The following is an 18,048-nucleotide window of genomic DNA, read 5'->3' on the forward strand; positions in this document are numbered from 1 at the left end:
AGGTAACGTTCAGGTTCGTTTCTGAGTTTGTTACGAAGACTCAGAACCCTGGAGTGCCGGACCCACAGTTCGACTCCTTCAGGGTGACGAGTCTCCGTTCCGTAACAGATGACCCTGACCATCTGCTACTTTGCCCAGTAAGAAGTCTGAGGCGTTATCTGAAGAGAAAAGCTGCAGTCCGTCCCCGCGTGCAAGCTCTGTTTGTGAGCACGGGAAGGACGAAGAGGAGGGTCACCAAGAATACCATCTCAGCCTGGATTCGAAGGACCATTCATCACGCCTTGAATCCAGACCCTCCTCCGTCACGTCGCCCTAGGGCACATGATGTCAGGGGCATCGCTACGTCCCTGGCCTTCAAGAGAAACTTCTCTGTGACGCAGGTGTTACAAGCTGGGGTATGGAAGCGTCAAACGACCTTCACAGCCCACAACCTGCAGGACGTGACCCACAGGAGCCTCGATACTTTTTCTATCGGCCTTGTGGTGGCTGCACAACAGCTGGTCTAACCTCAGGCTCCTTAATGGACAAGTAGCAGAAGGTTGAGGGCACTGTTACCTGGTTTTAGTCTGCGTGAATGAAAGAGTATGTCTGGCCCTTACTTTTTTCTTGATCCTCCCCTCTCTTGGGGAATGCATCATCCTGAGTCTCTGCATAGCTGACCTCAAACCTCTGCAGGTAAACCATGCTTCTTTGTGTTCCTAGTATTAAGATTAATACTGTCGCGTCCCCCATACCCTGGCGAGGGGGTATTGGGACGTCCTAGCCTAGAATTCCATCTAAAGGACTTCAGGTCAATTTCCTAGGACGAGTCACACTTCATTCCTCCACACACAACTTATGTAGGCCGCACGTTTCTTGCGTAGCAAGAAACTTGCGAGGTGCAGGATGTGAGCGCCCTCAACCGCTACGTCCAGAACTCGAAATTTATTATGGAGACTCAGAAGACTGTGCTGGCAGCGGTGAGAAAAGGCAACTGGATGGTATCATTGGACCTCCAGGACGCTTATTTTCATGTTCCAATACATCCAAGCTGCAGACGTTATCTGAGGTTCGTATACAAGGAAAAGGTCTTCCAGTTTCGAGCTTTATGTTTTGGCCTCTGCACAGCTCCTCTGATTTTTACAAAACTAATGGTGAATGTGGCGAACATGCTGCACTCGAGGGGCATCAGAGCCTCCCTGTACTTGGACGATTGGTTGATAAGAGCTCCCTCGGTCGAGCGCTGTTTGAAGGACCTTCAGTGGACCCTGAATTTGACGAAAGAATTGGGACTTCTAGTGAGTTCAAAGAAGTCACAGTTGACTCCAACCCAGAAGATCCTTTATTTGGGGATCGAGATTTGGAGTCAGGATTTTCAGGCTTTCCCGTCGCCTGCAAGAGTTCAGTCAGCCCTTCTAAGGCTGGAGGCCTTTATGGAGAAAAGTGTCTCTACGGTAAGGGAATGGATGAGTCTTCTGGGAACCCTCTCGTCCCTGGAGAAGTTTGTATCTCTGGGAAGATTGCATCTGCGTCCTCTTCAATTCCACCTCAATGCTCATTGGAAAAGGGGAGACAGTCTCGACAAGGAGAGCATTCCCGTTATGAATACGATCAAATCACATCTTCAGTGGTGGAACAATGCTCACAAACTCAAGGAGGGCCTCTCGTTGGAGCAGAGGAACCCAGACCTCGTGTTGTTTTCAGACGCCTCAAATTCGGGGTGGGGAGCAACATTGGGAAGAAGAGAGATCTCAGGGGTTAGACAAAAGATCAGAAGGCTTTAAATATCAATCAGAAGGAGCTATTAGCGGTACACTTAGCTCTAGAATGATTCGAGGGACTGGTCCTGGACAAGGTGGTACAGGTCAATTCGGACAGCACCACGGCCCTAGCGTACATAGCGAAACAGGGGGGTACCCACTCGAAGCTGCTGTACAAATTAGCGAAATCTCTGCTCCTTTGGGCAAAGGAAAGGAGAATTCTTTTGTTAACTCGTTTCATTCAAGGAGCCAAGAATGTGAGGGCGGACAGGCTCAGCAGGAGAGGCCAAGTTCTGTCCATGAAATGGATACTGCATCTGGAGGTTTGCAAGAAGCTGTGGCGATTATGGGGTCGCCCCCTCATAGATCTCTTTGCAACCTCAAAAACAAAGAGGTTGGGAATGTATTGCTCTCTGGTACCGGATCCCGAGGCAGCGCGTTTCTGCTGGATTGGGCACACATGGATGTTTACGCGTTTCCACCCTTCAAGATCCTATACAAGGTGGTGCAAAAGTTTGTGTCCCACAAAAGGACCAGGATGACTCTAATCACTCCTTTTTGGCCATCAAGGGTCTGGTTTCCGGAGATCCTGGAGTGGTTAGTGGACGTGCCGAGAAGCCTCCCGTTAAGAGCAGATCTTCTCAGACAGCCCCATTTGGCAAGAAATCACCAAAACCTCCAAGCTCTACTTCTGACTGCCTTCAGACTGTCGAAAGACTCACAAGATTTAGAGGCTTTTCGAAGGAGGCAGCCAAGGCTATTGCAAGAGCAAGGAGAACCTCTACCATTAGATTATATCAGTCCATGTGGGAGGTTTTCAGAGAATGGTGTAGAGCTAACTCGGTTTCTTCATCCAATACCTCTATAGCACAGATTGCCAACTTCCTGTTAGATCTGAGGAATAAGCGTAACTTCTCGGTTCCTACGATTAAAGGATACAGAAGTATGCTGGCAACAGTTTTCAGACATAGGAATCTGGATCTCTCCAACAATAAAGATTTACAAGATCTACTTAGGTCTTTTGAAACATCTAAGAGATGTCATCAAGTATCACCAGCTTGGAACTTGGATGTGGTTCTTAGATTTCTTATGAGTGGCAGGTTCGAGCCTCTGTACTCGGCTACTTTTAAAGATATGACTCTGAAGACCCTGTTCTTGGTGAGCTTGGCAATGGCTAAGAGAGTAAGTGAGCTCCATGCTTTCAGCAAGAACATTGGATTTAGAAACGGAAAAGCAATATGTTCTGTACAGCAGGATTTTCTGGCCAAGAATGAACTTCCTTCTCGGCCATGGCCAAAATCTTTTGAAATTTCTAATCTTTATGACTTAGTGGGCGATGAGCTAGAGAGAGTGCTCTGTCCCGTTAGAGCTTTAAGGATATATTTAGAAAGAACAAAGAGCTTGAGAGGCAACTCGGAGGCGCTCTGGTGTGCTGTCAAGAAGCCCTCGTAGCCTATGTCGAAAAATGCGCTTTCCTTTTTTATAAGGCTTATGATTAGAGAAGCTCATTCGCAGTGTAATGAGGCAGATCTTAGACTGCTCAAGGTGAAGGCTCACGAAGTAAGAGCAGTGGCTACTTCAGTGGCTTTTAAACATAATCGTTCTCTGCAAAGCATAATGGATGCGACTTTTTGGAGAAGTAAATCTGTATTCGCATCTCATTATTTAAAACATGTGCAGACTCTTTATGAGGACTGCTATACTTTGGGTCCATTCGTTGCTGCGAATGCGATAGTAGGTGAAGGATCTACCACTACGTTCCCCTAATCCCTAGTACCCTTTTTCTTTCTCTTGGAACTTTGTTGTCTTTAAGGTTGTATGTGTAGACTGGTCGACAGTCTTCCGTAATCTATTGATTTGGTCAGGTGGTCATGTTGTTCCTGGAGAGCGCCCGGAACAAGGGTATTAGTTGAGGTCCTGTCATGTTAGAGGTTATGGCACCGTTTGACAGCTCCTAGAGATCTTCATCCCCCCTGGGTGAACAACTGGATCTTTTAAAGATAACAGACAGAATAAGGCAGAGAACCATTGCAGTCTGTTTCCTTATCAGGTACGAACCGCTTATTTTAGTTATATGTAACTATAAAGTGAATTTTCAACCAAATTGCTGTCTCAGACCCACCACCAAGGGTGTCAATCAGCCATTCTTATATAACCAGTGGGTAAGTTTTATGTTTAAAAATGATATTTTCATAATAAAAAAAATTTTTGAACTTACCCGCTGGTTATATAAGTTATAATCCCACCCTCCTCCCCTCTAGAGACCTAGAGAAAAGAAAAATCTGATGAAGTGAGGGCAGTTCTACCTTTAGTCCACCAGGGCACTAGTGTACACCTGACATACCTGCGTTAGCCGCGAGTTTTGAATTAGTTCTACCGAGGCGTCAGGAACGCTAGCCATTCTTATATAACCAGCGGGTAAGTATGTTCAAAAATTTATTTTATTATGAAAATATCATTTTGCTTATGAGCACAAATCTCAAAAAGTCATAATGCAGGATAGATTCTGTATGATTGATGTGATTTCATATCTTTGGTCCTCATGCAAGTCCACCTGCTGTTGGTAGCCCTAGTGTAACTCCTTGTAATTCCAATTCTTTCCAATTAATTTTTATTTTGAAAGAATGAAAACAGTACAACTCTCAAGTCAGTATAAAAATAATTAGTTTTAGTTTAAAAGTTATGTGGAATTAAATTAAACAAAAGGAAGAAACTAATATAGTAAATTGAAAGGACTAATTATTTCCCCTGAACTTTTACAGGAAGGTGAATTCAATTGGGATGAGCAACTGCAAGGTGTTGTGCTCGGATCCTTCTTCTATGGGTATGCATCATCGTGTTTCATTGGGGGGATACTTACGGATTACTTCGGTGGGCGCTTAATGTATGGTGTCAGTATAATGGGGTTGTCGCTGTTAAGCGTGCTGTCTCCAATATCAGCTCGGACATCTGTTGAGCTCTTTATTGCCAACAAAGTTATTTCTGGTATGTTACAGGTAAGATCACATCTTTTGAGTTAAATATTGTCTAAATAATTGAGAGTAGGGTTAATAATGTTATTGAGAACTATTGTGGTTTCTGTGTATGATTATTTAAAAATAATCTCTGAGTAGAAATAATTATCTTTTCTCTCTGTTCTAAAGGTAAGGTAGGATATTGAATAATACTGTCTCCTCAAACAGGGCCCAATGTATCCATCACTTCACTCCTTGATGGCATCCAGGATCCCTTTACACCTCAGGGCTAAATACAATTCTCTATGCCTTACAGGTAAGAAATTCGTTAGGGGGAGAGAGATTTTCAATAGTGTTACATGAAAGCATAATTTGCCCTCAAATTTGGGATTCAGGTGGGAAAACTGTTTCCTAGATATCAAGAAAAGGAGGAGTGGAAGTCTGTGGATTACAAACAATTAGCCTGTATAGTAATAATGTAAGTAGGTAGAGTATGACTGAATTCTTTGTGAACATACTAATATGCTTCCTTCAACCTTATAGTTTTTGCATATAAACTTTTCAGGCCTACATTCTGTATTAAATACAGAGCTTAATCTCAATAGTTTAAAGATAAATCTCTTGCTGTTAACTTTGGTGATACTGTATATTCTACCGTGACAAAAATTATCCTTCATGTTTTCATTGGTCTTACAAAATCTCACATATTCAGATTAGGATATTTCCAAATACCCAATCAGCTGTCCTTTAGTTATTACACAAATACAAACTGTTCGCTCTTTACTATGGATATGTGTTTTCAGTGCAGCTGGAGGTGTCAACAACCTTCCGCTAGTTAGCGGGGATAGACCAGCCACAGCGCTCACATACTCACTGGGTGCATTTCGTCACATTAGTTTTTGGCTCGGTAGTGTGAAGACGTGCTGTCTCGCCCTCCCATTTACCTTAATAATTTTACCTGGCTGTAAGCTAACTCTATTCTTTCTCTCTTATAGATGTAACTGGCTTGCTGAGGATTGCGACAGTGTGAGTTTGTCCAGGCATTGATGATTGCCCTTACCGCACATTTATGTCTGCTGAGGAGACAGATCTTTACCACCTTTGCCCTGCGTGCAGATGACACTCCTGCTTGTAGTCTTCTTGTGGCAAGTATCGGGAATGGCCATCATTCTAGTGGGAGGGATACGATAAGTGATAGAAGGACAAGAAGTCTAAAAGGTATTCTTCTCCTTCGGGGTCTTCTTCAAGGTCAAAGAAGTCCTGACTTTTTTTCTCTAGCGCCTCGTATCCTCCCTGCTTACTCTGCTCGTTCGCCCTCCTCTGGTGAGCGATCTACCAAAAGCAATGTCCATTTAACCCCCAGACAACCCTCAGGCTTGGAGGACCCTGTCGCTTCTCCTAGCGAAGCAGTGGCGCCTGCCACCCATGGGGAGTCTAGCTCTCTTGATGCCTTGCATTATTTGTGGCCTTCCTTGTAGTGTGCTGGTTTCCCCACGAAGAAACTGCTTTTATAAGTACTGAAGCTTGGAGTACTCCAGGAGTGCATAGCTGCCTCCACAGGGGTTGGTTATGACCTCCCCCCAAGCCTCTTGAATGGACTTCCTTCCAGTAGGTCTCATGCTCCAAGATAATGCTTCCTCTCATGCTCAAGATAATGCTTCCTCTGCAGCTCCACTGCTATCAGAGGAGCTGCAGGCAGGTTCTTCTCAGAGTTCCAGCCATGCTTACGATTCCCCCGAGGTGAGCAAGCAAGCTGAACTTGTTCATTACCCTGCTGATCCTTCTCAGCACACTGAGTCCACTTGGCATGCTTGGCACACTTAGCAGAAGAAACCTTGTGAGGTTGGCCGCCCTTCTTGCCAGCATAAGAGGGCTTCCTCTCTTAAGTGGTCACCCCGCATGAGTTCTTCATAGGCGGGTATGTGACTTGCCACTGCCTCGCTCTAGCTCTTGGGAGTACCAAGGTGATCATGGCAGCAGACTCCCAGTAATTCCAGCCCCTTTCATTGTACGTTCAAGGCACAGGGAGTCTCTCTGAGTCTCGCAAGCTTTAGATCCTCCTGGGTCTTGCCTTGCATGCGCTTTCCTTCTGAGGCAGCATAGATTAGTTCTGATATTCGTGGGCGTAGACACATGTTCACAGACAAACCAACTTTGCCTTTCTCAATGCTTCCCAAGTGTGCGCTCCCTGCATTCATCTCGCACAAGACAGCTCTTCAACCTCCTGCAAGTTTTCATGAGAGTGTTCATGAGCTTGTTTGCGATACTTTGGCTTGCCAACATGTAGCACCTTCCTTCAGAGCTGTGACTAGCACCCCAGTGTGTGCTTGCCAGTCTCATCCATGCTAGCCTGGCAAGCCAGTTCCTGCTCCTGAAGGAGGTCTACTTGCCTCTCCATCTTTGCACAGTAGCGCTCACATGTTCCACTTCGCTTGTACCGAGAGAAGTAGGTTGCCCAGGGCACCAGCCACTCTTTGAGACATTTCTACAAGAGAGATATTGGGTCCTTTGACTGGCCAAAGATTACCACATTGGATTCCTTTCTCTAGTTATGGCACATTTTTCATTTGCCTACACATACACCGAATGGTCTGGCCTATTCTTTCCACATTCTCCTCTGTCCTCGTACACCTGACAACACTGAGATTATCAAACGATTCTTCTTTGCTCAATAGGTTAATTACTGCACTGTAATTATTCAGTGACCACTTTATTCTTGGTAAGGGTAGAAGAGAGACTTTAGCTATGGTAAGCAGCTCTTCTAGGGGAAGGGCACTCCAAAATCAAACCATTGTTATATAGTGTGGGGTAGTGTCATGGCCTCTGTACCATGGTCTTCCACTATCTTGGAGTAGAGTTCTCTAGCTTGAGGGTACACTTGGGTACTCTGTTTTATCTTACTTCTCTTCCTCTTGTTTTTTTTTTTTTTAAGTTTTTATAGTTTATGTATGAAAGATGTACATGTATTTTAATTTTGTTACTGTTCATAAGATATTTTAATTCAATATTTCTCTAGTAGCTTATTTATTTCCTTATTCACTTTCCACACTGGGCAGTTTTCCCTGTTGGAGCCCTTGGCTTATAGCACCTGTTTCTCCTTGTAACTTAGTAGCTTAGCTATTAATAACAATAATAATGATGACAATAGTTATCAATGTGCTCATGAACTCTGCTTGCCAAGACCGTTTGTGGCAGTCCCTTCATCATGGTGTGCAGAGCTGGTTAAGGTTGTCAAGTAGACTGTCACCATCCCTGCTCAAGCCTGATCATCAGGAGATGAATTTCAATCTGTTCAAATCTGCCTCTTGGTATTGGGATTACTTGCAAGTTCCAGTCCACCTTTGGACCCTAGGCGTAGGAGTACTGCTCCTAAGCATGCTCCTTCTCCACCCTCGAAATATCCTTTGACTGTTCGTCACTCGTTTTGATACCAGTGGTATCTCGATGCTAAGGGTGGTCACACCAAGCCTAATCTCCCATGAGAAAAACTGGGCATTGTCTCGGTTCAAGTGACGAAAAGACGAAGGAGACAAAGGCAGGAGATGCCTTCCTGGGGATACCTTTCACCAAAGGGCAAGCAGGGGTTCAAGGTTGCCTAGGAAGCTCTAGTGTTCGAACAACTACCGACTGTCGCTGGTTGAGTTCTTGAGTGCCGAACCATCTGGTTCACCCCTGGAGCCAGTGGCTGCTCCCATGGTCCCTACTCAGGCTTCACAGCTGGCGGTGGCTCGTCGGAAGGAGACTACTAGTGTAATCGCTTCATTTGTAGGTAAGCCACCGGAGCGGAAGGATACGAGAACCCCTCCAAAGAACTTGGCTTCGAAAGTGCTTGAAGCTCCAGAACAACATAAGGGTGCTCTTGATTCTGTACCTGTCTCGTTGTTGCCTACGGCGCAGGACCTCCCCTTTAAGACTTTTTTCACTGTCGGAACTATCATTGACAAACCTAACCTATCCCAGGCTCCGATGGGTGTGTGTCTGAAGTTAGGAGTCGAAAGACAAATTTTCTGCTCACTTGGGTGACACGCTGCCTCAATAAGGTAGCCCAATAGTGTCCAACAACAATCATAGAGAGTCTGACCATTCCTTTATTCAGGTGTTTAGCTGCACAAGGAAAATCAATGGATTGGGTGATCTATCATACTTCCCTCCAGAGGGGAAGGTTATGGTCCTTCATCTCTTCTGCCAGCCCCCCTGAACTGCAAAGACCAGGTTTGAGTTGCCCTGGACTAGAATAATGAAAGGTGCCAGGAAGAAGGTCATCTCCCAAGTCGCTGGGGTTAGTAACACACTCAGGGCAAGTAACTCTTCGTGGTTACTTCTTGCACTGTGTTTAGTGAAGAAAATACTACGAAGTACTCCCCAACGACCCCTTGTCTTTTCTTTTAGACTCAGCGGTCTTGGCATTGACATACAACTTGTCCTTAGACAATTTAGTGGCGCAGTAAATGATGTTCGCAGCTGCAGAAGCTACGAACCTGGAGCTTGTTGCAAAGGCCTCTTTGCAAACCGCTTCATGGATCAACTGCTGGTCCAGCTCAGTTGGCTATCTGATTGCCAATGAGGATTTGGCTGATGCGGTCAAAAAGAGAGCTATGAACAACACCTTGTTTTCTGGGGTGAGACCTGTTGAGTTTCTTGCTTACAACAGAGTTAACCAGTGGATGAAATGGATCATGAAACGGCAAGACTCTGACATTTCAAGGTTCAACAGGTAGCTACAGAAGAGAAAAGTGCTCAAGCTACGCAACTCATCAATAGAGGGTCCTTCCTTGTTTAACTCGGAAAACATTGATGCAGTTACGAAGAGCTGAAGGAAGACGAGTCACGACACCCTCCTCCACAGGGCGGTAACATCTCACCCACACTTTTCGACACCATCTGCTCTAAGGGTGTCCCCCGTCCACAGACAGGTTCATAGAAGAGTGTTGAACATTTTGAGGTAGTCCAATACGAAGAAGCAAGCCCCTAAACAGCCCTTTCCTGGTAAAGGCACCAGGGGCAGAGGAAGTAGAGGGGGAACATGTGATTTCTCCCGCTAAGTGTGGCATTTCTCCTGCTCATCCACCTGTGGAAGGATGCTTGGTGCGCAGATGGCAGAGATAGATCTTAGGGGTCGAACATTGGAAGATTTCAATCCTTCGTGTGCGGAGTACCATTCCCCATTCACACTCTCTCCCTCCTTTGTCACGATATCCAGCGATATCCTATTCATTTGTAAAGGGATCAGCGAAGGACCTCGCCCTTCAGGGGAAGCCCAGACCATGTTGGAGAAGGGCACTCTTCAAGAAGTCCTCTACTCTTCCCCAGGCTTCTACAGTTGACTCTTTCATGTAAGGAAGGCCTCTGGAGGCTGGAGACCAGTCATCGGCCTATCTACTCTGAATGAGCTTCTCCATCAGACTCCGTTTAAGATGGAGATGGCAGATCGGTCAGACAGGCTTTCAGACCAAAGGGCTTATGATCACACTGGATCTGAAAGGCGCATACTTCCAGATCTCAATCCATCCTGCATGCAGTTTCAGGTACTATGTTTTGGCCAGTCCACAGCACCTCAGGTGCTCATGAGAGTGTTCACCTTAGTCTCAACCTGGGCCCATGCCAACAGCATTTGTCTTCTTTGATATCTGGACGATTGGTTGATTCTTGCTGACTCAGTGGTGACCCTTCTCCTACACTGAGAGAGGCTTCTTGCTTTTTGTCACAATCTGGGGATCATTATAAATTTCAAAGTCTTCCCTCCAACCTGCACAGAAACTGGTATACCTCGCAATACAAATAGACACCCAAAAAGGCAGATTTTAAACATTAAACTTATCCGTTAGTTATATAACAATAACTTTTGTCCCTGATGTCCGGCAGAAATTAAAAAAACTCGCGGCAATCGCAGATAGAGTTGCCAGGTGTACACTAGCGCCACCACGGGAGCTAGGCCGAACCATTCCATCCATCACCAGATTTTCTCCTGCCACCATTTTGGCAACATCGTTGGGAATTCACTCACTAACTACCTTGGATTTGACAGTGATCTTGGTGATGTACAATGTTTTTTGGTTATTGGCTTTCGCATTATTGGACTCATTTTCGGATTCTCTTGAATACTTGTTGGATTTGGATTATTTGGATTATTTTTTTTACCCTTGCTTGTTTTTTATCTCTCTGTTTAACTTTCAATATGGCTGACCCCTCTCCTTCATATAGGAAGTGTGTGAAAAGGTGTAAGACTCGGCTTCCAAAAGCCTCTGTTGATCCCCATTCAATTTGTGCTAAATGTAGAGGTAAAATTTGTGTATATGGGGATCGATGTCAAGAATGTATTTCATTGTCCAAGAGTGAGTGGTTAGCTTTTGAACGCTACTCTCGCAAATTAGAGAGAGATAGAGTTAGTCGTAGTTCTTCTTGATCTAGAGATTTATCTACTTCTAATATCATTGAACCTAATTCTTCCCCTGTAGTGGTAGATCCAGACCCTAATACTGTTTCATCTGAACCTACGCGAAAGATATGATGACAGTGATTCAAGCTCTTTGCGTAAGGGTAGAATCGCTCGCGGCGGACAGAAACCAACTCATGTCCGACGTTAACCAATTTAAAAGTGTTAGTGTTGAAATTGCTATTAATGTGTTCAGTGATGTGGAGGGTGCGTCTGCGCGAACCTGTCGTTCACCTATCCTTAGAACTCTTTCAAGCTCCCGAACCCATGGGAGAAGTAATGTTGATCGGCGAAAGGGAACGAGAGGCGTCATCGCTTGCACAGACGTCCCCTCAAGCGTTCCTGTTGTCACATCGCAGGTCGCTCACCCTCACCATGGGAAAGGTGAGGTTAGTTTTTTATCTTCATCTTCGGAAGACGCTACGCACGTCAAGGTCTGGCATCATGCTTCCAGACCTCTTAAGAGAAAAGCGGATGTAGTGACTCAGCGGCGCGATTCGTCACCGCAAGCGCCTGACTGTAGCCATTGGGATTCGCCAGAGCGTTTTCATTCGTCTGTTCAAGGTTCTCCTCCGAAACGTCCTGACAGGATGTCAGAGGTTGACAAGGGTTTACTTCAAACTGATTTGGAGCTTGTTCCTGAGTCTGGTGTTACGGTACATGCACCGCCGCTTCCGCCAGACTGGGTTCCGTCTCCTGATAATGTGGAGCGTTATGTAAGCGATGAGGAAGGTGAGTTCGCAATAGAAGTTTCTACACCTGTGTCACCTAAGGTTGATCCTAATTGGACTATGCTGCTAGGCATGAAGCAGCAGCTCTCATCTTTTATGCAGTCTTATCAGCCTGCTGTTAGCAAAGCGGTGGTTCGTCATGATTCCGATCATGACGCATTGTCGCACAGGCGGCCTACCAGCATACGCGATGTTGAACAGCGTGATAGGGCTTCTTTTTCTCATAAAGTTTCTGCTTCTCTTGATAACAAACGTCAAGCGACCAAGCGTGACGTCGAGCGTCATCCTTCCAGGCACGGCGACAATCGCCAGGCAGCTGAGCGTGACGTCGCGCGCCAAGGTAAACGTGACGTCGAACAACAAGAGCGTGACGCCCAACGTCAGTCAGATACGGTTCGACATGCAGTCGGACGTGACGTCGAGCGCAAGATTAGCGATCGTCAGGTGGACAAACATACCGAACGACTTGATCGCGCACTGCGGTCCTGACGCTTATGTTCGCAAGCGACACCTTTCTGAACAAGACGCTGTTACAGCGGCTGGAATTCTTACGGAAGAAGAACCGGACGATCATTCTTCTCTGGATGATCCTTTGGATGTTGTCTCGGAAGAAGAAGAGAATAAGACACCTCAACACTCTGTAGACCTCAAAAAGATTAATTTGGTTTTTACAGAATTATTTCCTGATCACTTTGCTCCTGTAGTTCCACGTTCACCTCCTTCGGAGTATACATTGGGAATAACAGCAAGAGCATCGATTTTTACTAAGATAGTTCTCTCTCGTTCTTCAAAGAGAGCATTAAAGTTGATAGGTGTTTGGATGCAATCTAAAAGAGTTCTAGGCAAAACAGGCTTTGCTTTTCCCCTGGCCAGATTAGCTTCCAAGTCTAGCATATGGTACGAGACAGGAGAGGTTCTAGGCTTGGGAGTTCCTGCCTCTGCCCAAGGCGACTTCTCGAGTTTAGTAGACTTCTCGTCGCTTGGCTATGAAAAGGACAAAGATCTTATGGTCTATGTCTGAGTTTGATCATCTCCTCAAAGGCTTCTACAGATTATTCAGTGTTCAATTTCCTTGATTTGTCTCTGGGAGCCTTGGGGAAGAAAGGTTCTGCAATGAAGGATTCTGAAACTGCTAACTTTATACATGTAATGTCATGCATGGATAAAGCTGTTAGAGATGGCTCGAATGAGTTAGCAGCCCTGTTTACAGCCGGGGTCGTTAAGAAGAGGGCAACTATGTGCTCTTTTCTCTCCTTGGGAGTCACTCCTTTCCAGAGGTTAGAATTGCTTTATGCACCTCTTTCTTCTTCTCTATTCCCTCAGGAGTTAGTAAAGGAGGTTGCCGCTGCCCTAACCCAAAAAGCTACTCATGACTTAGTCTCCAAGACAGCAAGGAAGGTTCTTCCAACTTCCTTCTCCGCCCGTAGACAGAAGGAGGATTCTTCTTTTCCTCAAGCATCACAGCTTTTTCGTGGAAGGTCTGTCGGTAGGGGTAGCTTCAGACTCGATGGGAGAAGGGCTAGAAGTAGAGGTTCTAGGTCGGGCCGAAGCAGAGTCTGCCTTCAGCTTCAGACAGCAGTGGCGGCCAGGCTAAACAACTTCTGGCAAGCCTGGTCCGTTCTTGTTTTAAAGGAGGGTTTCAAGATCCCGTTTATCTCGAAACCTCTGTTAGTTATAGACCCTGTAGATCTCTCTCCCAAATACAAGGAGGAATTGAAGAAGCAGGCCATACAGCTTCAAATGTCTCTCTTGCTAGAGAAGAAGACAATAGAGAGGGTACGGGACTTAAAATCACCAGGTTTTTACAACAGATTGTTCCTGGTTCCCAAGAACTCGGGAAAATGGAGACCAGTCCTGGACGTAAGTGCCCTCAACAGCTACGTCCAGAAGACAAAGTTCTCTATAGAATCTCAGAGGACTGTGCTTGCAGCAGTAAGGAGGGGCGACTGGATGGTCTCATTAGACCTCCAGGACGCTTATTTTTATGTCCCGATCCACCCAAGTTGCAAACGTTACCTGAGGTTCGTGTACAGGAAGGAGGTCTTCCAGTTTCGGGTCTTGTGTTTCGGCCTCAGCACCGCCTCTCTAGTCTTCACAAAGATCATGTTGAATGTGGCGAGTATGCTCCATTCAAGAGGCATCAGAACCTCCTTGTACTTGGACGATTGGCTACTAAGAGCTCCCTCCCTCAGTCGCTGTCTGGAGGATCTGCGTCTGACAATGAGTCTGTCAGAAGAACTAGGACTTCTGGTGATTTCAGGGAAGTCCCAATTGATTCCATCCAAGAAGATTCTATATTTAGGGATGGAGATTCAGAGTCTGGCTTTTCAGGCTTTTCCGTCACCTGCAAGGATACAGCTAGCTCTCCTAAAACTTTATGCCTTTCTAAAGAAGGAGTTTTGTTCAGTAAGAGAGTGGATGAGCCTCCTGGGAACACACTCTTCACTGGAGCAGTTTGTGTCTCTGGGGAAACTAAACCTACGACCCCTTCAGTTCCATCTCAATTACCATTGGAACAAAGAGGATAGCCTCGACAAGGAAAGCATTCCCCTTACAGAACCAATAAAAGAGTGGTTTCAGTGGTGGAACAACATAAACAGACTTCAGGAAGGTCTCTCGTTAGACCAAAAGAACCCAGACCTTGTGTTGTTTTCCGACGCCTCGGACTTGGAGTGGGGAGCAACACTGGGAAAGTCAGAGATCTCAGGTCTGTGGACAAGGGAACTTGGAAGCCTCCACATTAATCAAAAGGAGCTGTTGGCAATCCTGTTGGCTCTCAAAGGTTTCGAGAAGTTAGTACTTAACAAAGTAGTACAAGTCAATGCTGACAACACCACAGCATTGGCATACATAGCAAAACAAGGCGGGACGCATTCGAGGCCACTTTACGAAATAGCAAGAACTCTTCTCGTATGGGCACAGCAAAGGAAGATATCCCTGTTGACAAGATTCATACAGGGAGAGAAGAACGTGATGGTAGACGGCCTCAGCAGGAGGAATGAGGTTCTTCCCACAGAGTGGACATTGCATCTGGATGTATGCAAGAAACTTTGGTGGATTTGGGGTCGCCCACTCATAGATCTATTCGCGACCTCAAAAACGAAAAGGCTGTAGACTTATTGCTCTCTAGTTCCGGACCTCGAAGCGACACACATAGACGCGTTCCTGATGGATTGGTCTCACCTGGATGTGTACGCGTTCCCTCCATTCAAAGTGCTATACAAGGTATTACAAAAGTTCGTGTCTCACGAGGGAACCAGGTTGACTCTAGTAGCTCCCTTCTGGCCGTCAAGAGGTTGGTACACAGAGGTACAGGAATGGATGGTTGACGTTCCAAGAAGCCTGCCATTGAGAATAGATTTTCTTAAACAACCTCACTTTATAAGACACCATCTAAACCTCCGAGCTCTACGTCTGACTGCCTTCAGACTATCGAAAAACTCGCAAGATCTAGAGGATTTTCAAAGGAGGCAGCCAAGGCTATTGCTAGAGCAAGGAGGACTTCTACCATCGAGGTTTATCAGTCCAAGTGGTAGGTTTTTAGAGGATGGTGTAGAGCTAACTCAGTTTCTTCATCCAGTACCTCTGTAACTCAAATTGCCAATTTCTTTTTAGAGCTTAGAAGAAAGCACAATTTTTCCTCCTCGACCATCAAGGGGTACAGGAGTATGCTGGCAGCTGTCTTCAGGCACAGGGATTTAGATCTCTCTAATAACAAGGACCTTCAGGATCTTCTCAGATCTTTTGAAACCTCTAAGAAGCATCAACAGGAATCACCAGCCTGGAATTTAGATGTAGTTTTAAAATTCCTCATGAGTGACAGATTCGAACCTTGCTCTCGGCTTCCTTTAAAGATCTGACTTTAAAGACACAATTTTTAGTAAGTCTAGCAACAGCTAAGAGAGTCAGTGAAGTTCACGCTTTTAGCAAGAACATTGGCTTCAGAAACGGGAAAGCCATATGCTCCTTGCAACTTGAATTTCTGGCCAAAAACGAACATCCTTCTCACCCATGGCCAAAATCTTTTGAGATTGCTAATCTCTCTGATATGTTGGGTGAAGAGTTGGAGAAGGTTCTGTGTCCGGTTAGAGCACCGAAGTTCTATCTGGACAGAACTAAAGATTTAAGAGGCAATTCAGAAGCTCTTTGGTGTGCAGTCAAGAAACCTGCCTGCATTACCTATGTCTAAAAATGCCTTATCATATTTCATAAGACTTTTAATTAGAGAAGCTCACACACACTGTGGTGTGGCAGACCTTAAGCTGCTTAAAGTTAAGACTCATGAAGTTAGAGCTGTGGCAACTTCTGTAGCTTTTAAAAAAAAATCGTTTTCTGCAAAGCATCATGGATATAACCTTTTGGAGGAGTAAATCTGTATTCGCATCACATTACTTGAAACGTGTCCAGACTCTTTATGAGGACTGCTACACTTTGGTACCATTCGTAGCAGCAAATCCAGTAGTAGGTGAAGGATCTACCATTACACTCCCCTAATCTCTAGTACCCTTTTTCTCCTCTTGGAACTTTTATATATTTTTATGGTTGTATGTGGAGATTGGTCGACAGTCTTCCTCAATCTTTGATTTAGTCAGGTGGTCATTTTGTTCCTTGAGAGTGCCCAGAACAAGGGTATTAGTTGAGTTCCTGTCAGCATAGAGGTTTTTCACCGTTTGACAGCTCCTAGAGATCTTCAGCCCCCTGGGTGGACCACTGAATCTCAATAGGATAGCAGACATAATGAGGCAGAGAATCATTGAAGTCAGCTTCCTTAATAGGTACAAACTCTTAAGCTTGTTTTATTTAACTCTTAAGTAATATTCCAACAATGTTGCTGTCTCTGACCCTCCACCAAGGGTGTCAATCAGCCATTGTTATATAACCAGCGGGTAAGTTTAATGTTTAAAAATTATATTTTCATAATAAAATAAATTTTTGAACATACTTACCCGCTGGTTATATAACTTATAATTCCTTGGAAGATTTATATTAGAAAAGTGTAAAGAAGGACTACTTTTCACCGGCCGTCACAGGTCACCCCCAGAAATAAATTTTTGAACATACTTACCCGCTGGTTATATAACTTATAATTCCACCCTCCTCCCCTCTAGAGACCTATGGGCATGGAAAATCTGGTGATGGATGGAATGGTTCGGTGTAGCTCCCGTGGTGGCGCTAGTGTACACCTGGCAACTCTATCTGCGATTGCTGCAAGTTTTTTGAATTTCTGCCGGACGTCAGGGACTAAAGCCATTGTTGTATAACCAGCGGGTAAGTATGTTCAAAAATTTATTTTATTATGAAAATATCATGTTTTTCTGCCCCCAAGCAAAATAGAGAGGCTCAAGGAATTGACACAACCCTTCCTCTCGCAAGAGCACACCAGTGGCTGCGCCTGTTGAGCCACATGACATCCCCAAAGCATCTGGTACTCAACAGTCGCCTTCGCATTTGGTCTCTCCAGTGGTAACTGAAGACCTTTTGGTCCCAGCATTGGGACCCACTGAACCTTTGGGTACAGGTATGGCCAGAGCAGAAGAGGGACTTGAGTTCGTGGGTAGCAGATACCAATCTCTTCAAGGTAGATCTCTCCCCTCCCCTAGATATGATGCTCTTCACAGATGTGTGTAAAGAAGAGTTGGGGACTCGCATGTTGCAATACAAAGCCTCCGGGCTATGGTTCAAATCCAATTGGGAGTGCCATATAAACCACCTGGAAATAAGGGTAGCCTTCCTGGCTTTCAAACACTTTCAACAGCTCCTTTCAGGTCACTCTGTAGTGTTGATGAGCAACGGAATGACGGTAGAGGCGTATCTAAACAAACAAGGTACTTTTTCACAACCACTCTGCCAACTAGCAGTAGAAATATTCTAAATGGATGGAAGACAATTCTCCCTGTTATCCCGATTTATGGGCAAAAAGAACATTCTGGCGAACAAACTGAATAGGAAGGCTCAGATAGTTGGCTCCGAATAGTTTTTACATCCTCGACTAGCCAACAAAGTCCTGACTTTATGGGTTTCACGGATAAAAGTCTTGTTCGTGATATCTCTCAACCGGAAGCTTCTGGTGTACTGTACTGCTTGCCAGTATCAGATTCCCAGGCTTCCCACCCTTCTGTCTGTTGAGGAGACTCTTCAACAAGGTGAGGGCATGGCAAGACCTTTCAAAGACTGTAATACTAAAAGCTCCA

At 45.2% G+C, this 18,048-nt stretch overlaps 1 pseudogene; it reads left to right on the top strand.

Annotated features, from left to right (window-relative positions):
- LOC137633825 (putative inorganic phosphate cotransporter) overlaps nt 1-18,048 on the top strand; it is a 189,159-nt pseudogene that overhangs the window by 93,715 nt on the left and 77,396 nt on the right.

Source organism: Palaemon carinicauda, chromosome 43 (genome assembly GCF_036898095.1).
Source record: "Palaemon carinicauda isolate YSFRI2023 chromosome 43, ASM3689809v2, whole genome shotgun sequence".
NCBI lineage: Eukaryota > Metazoa > Arthropoda > Malacostraca > Decapoda > Palaemonidae > Palaemon > Palaemon carinicauda.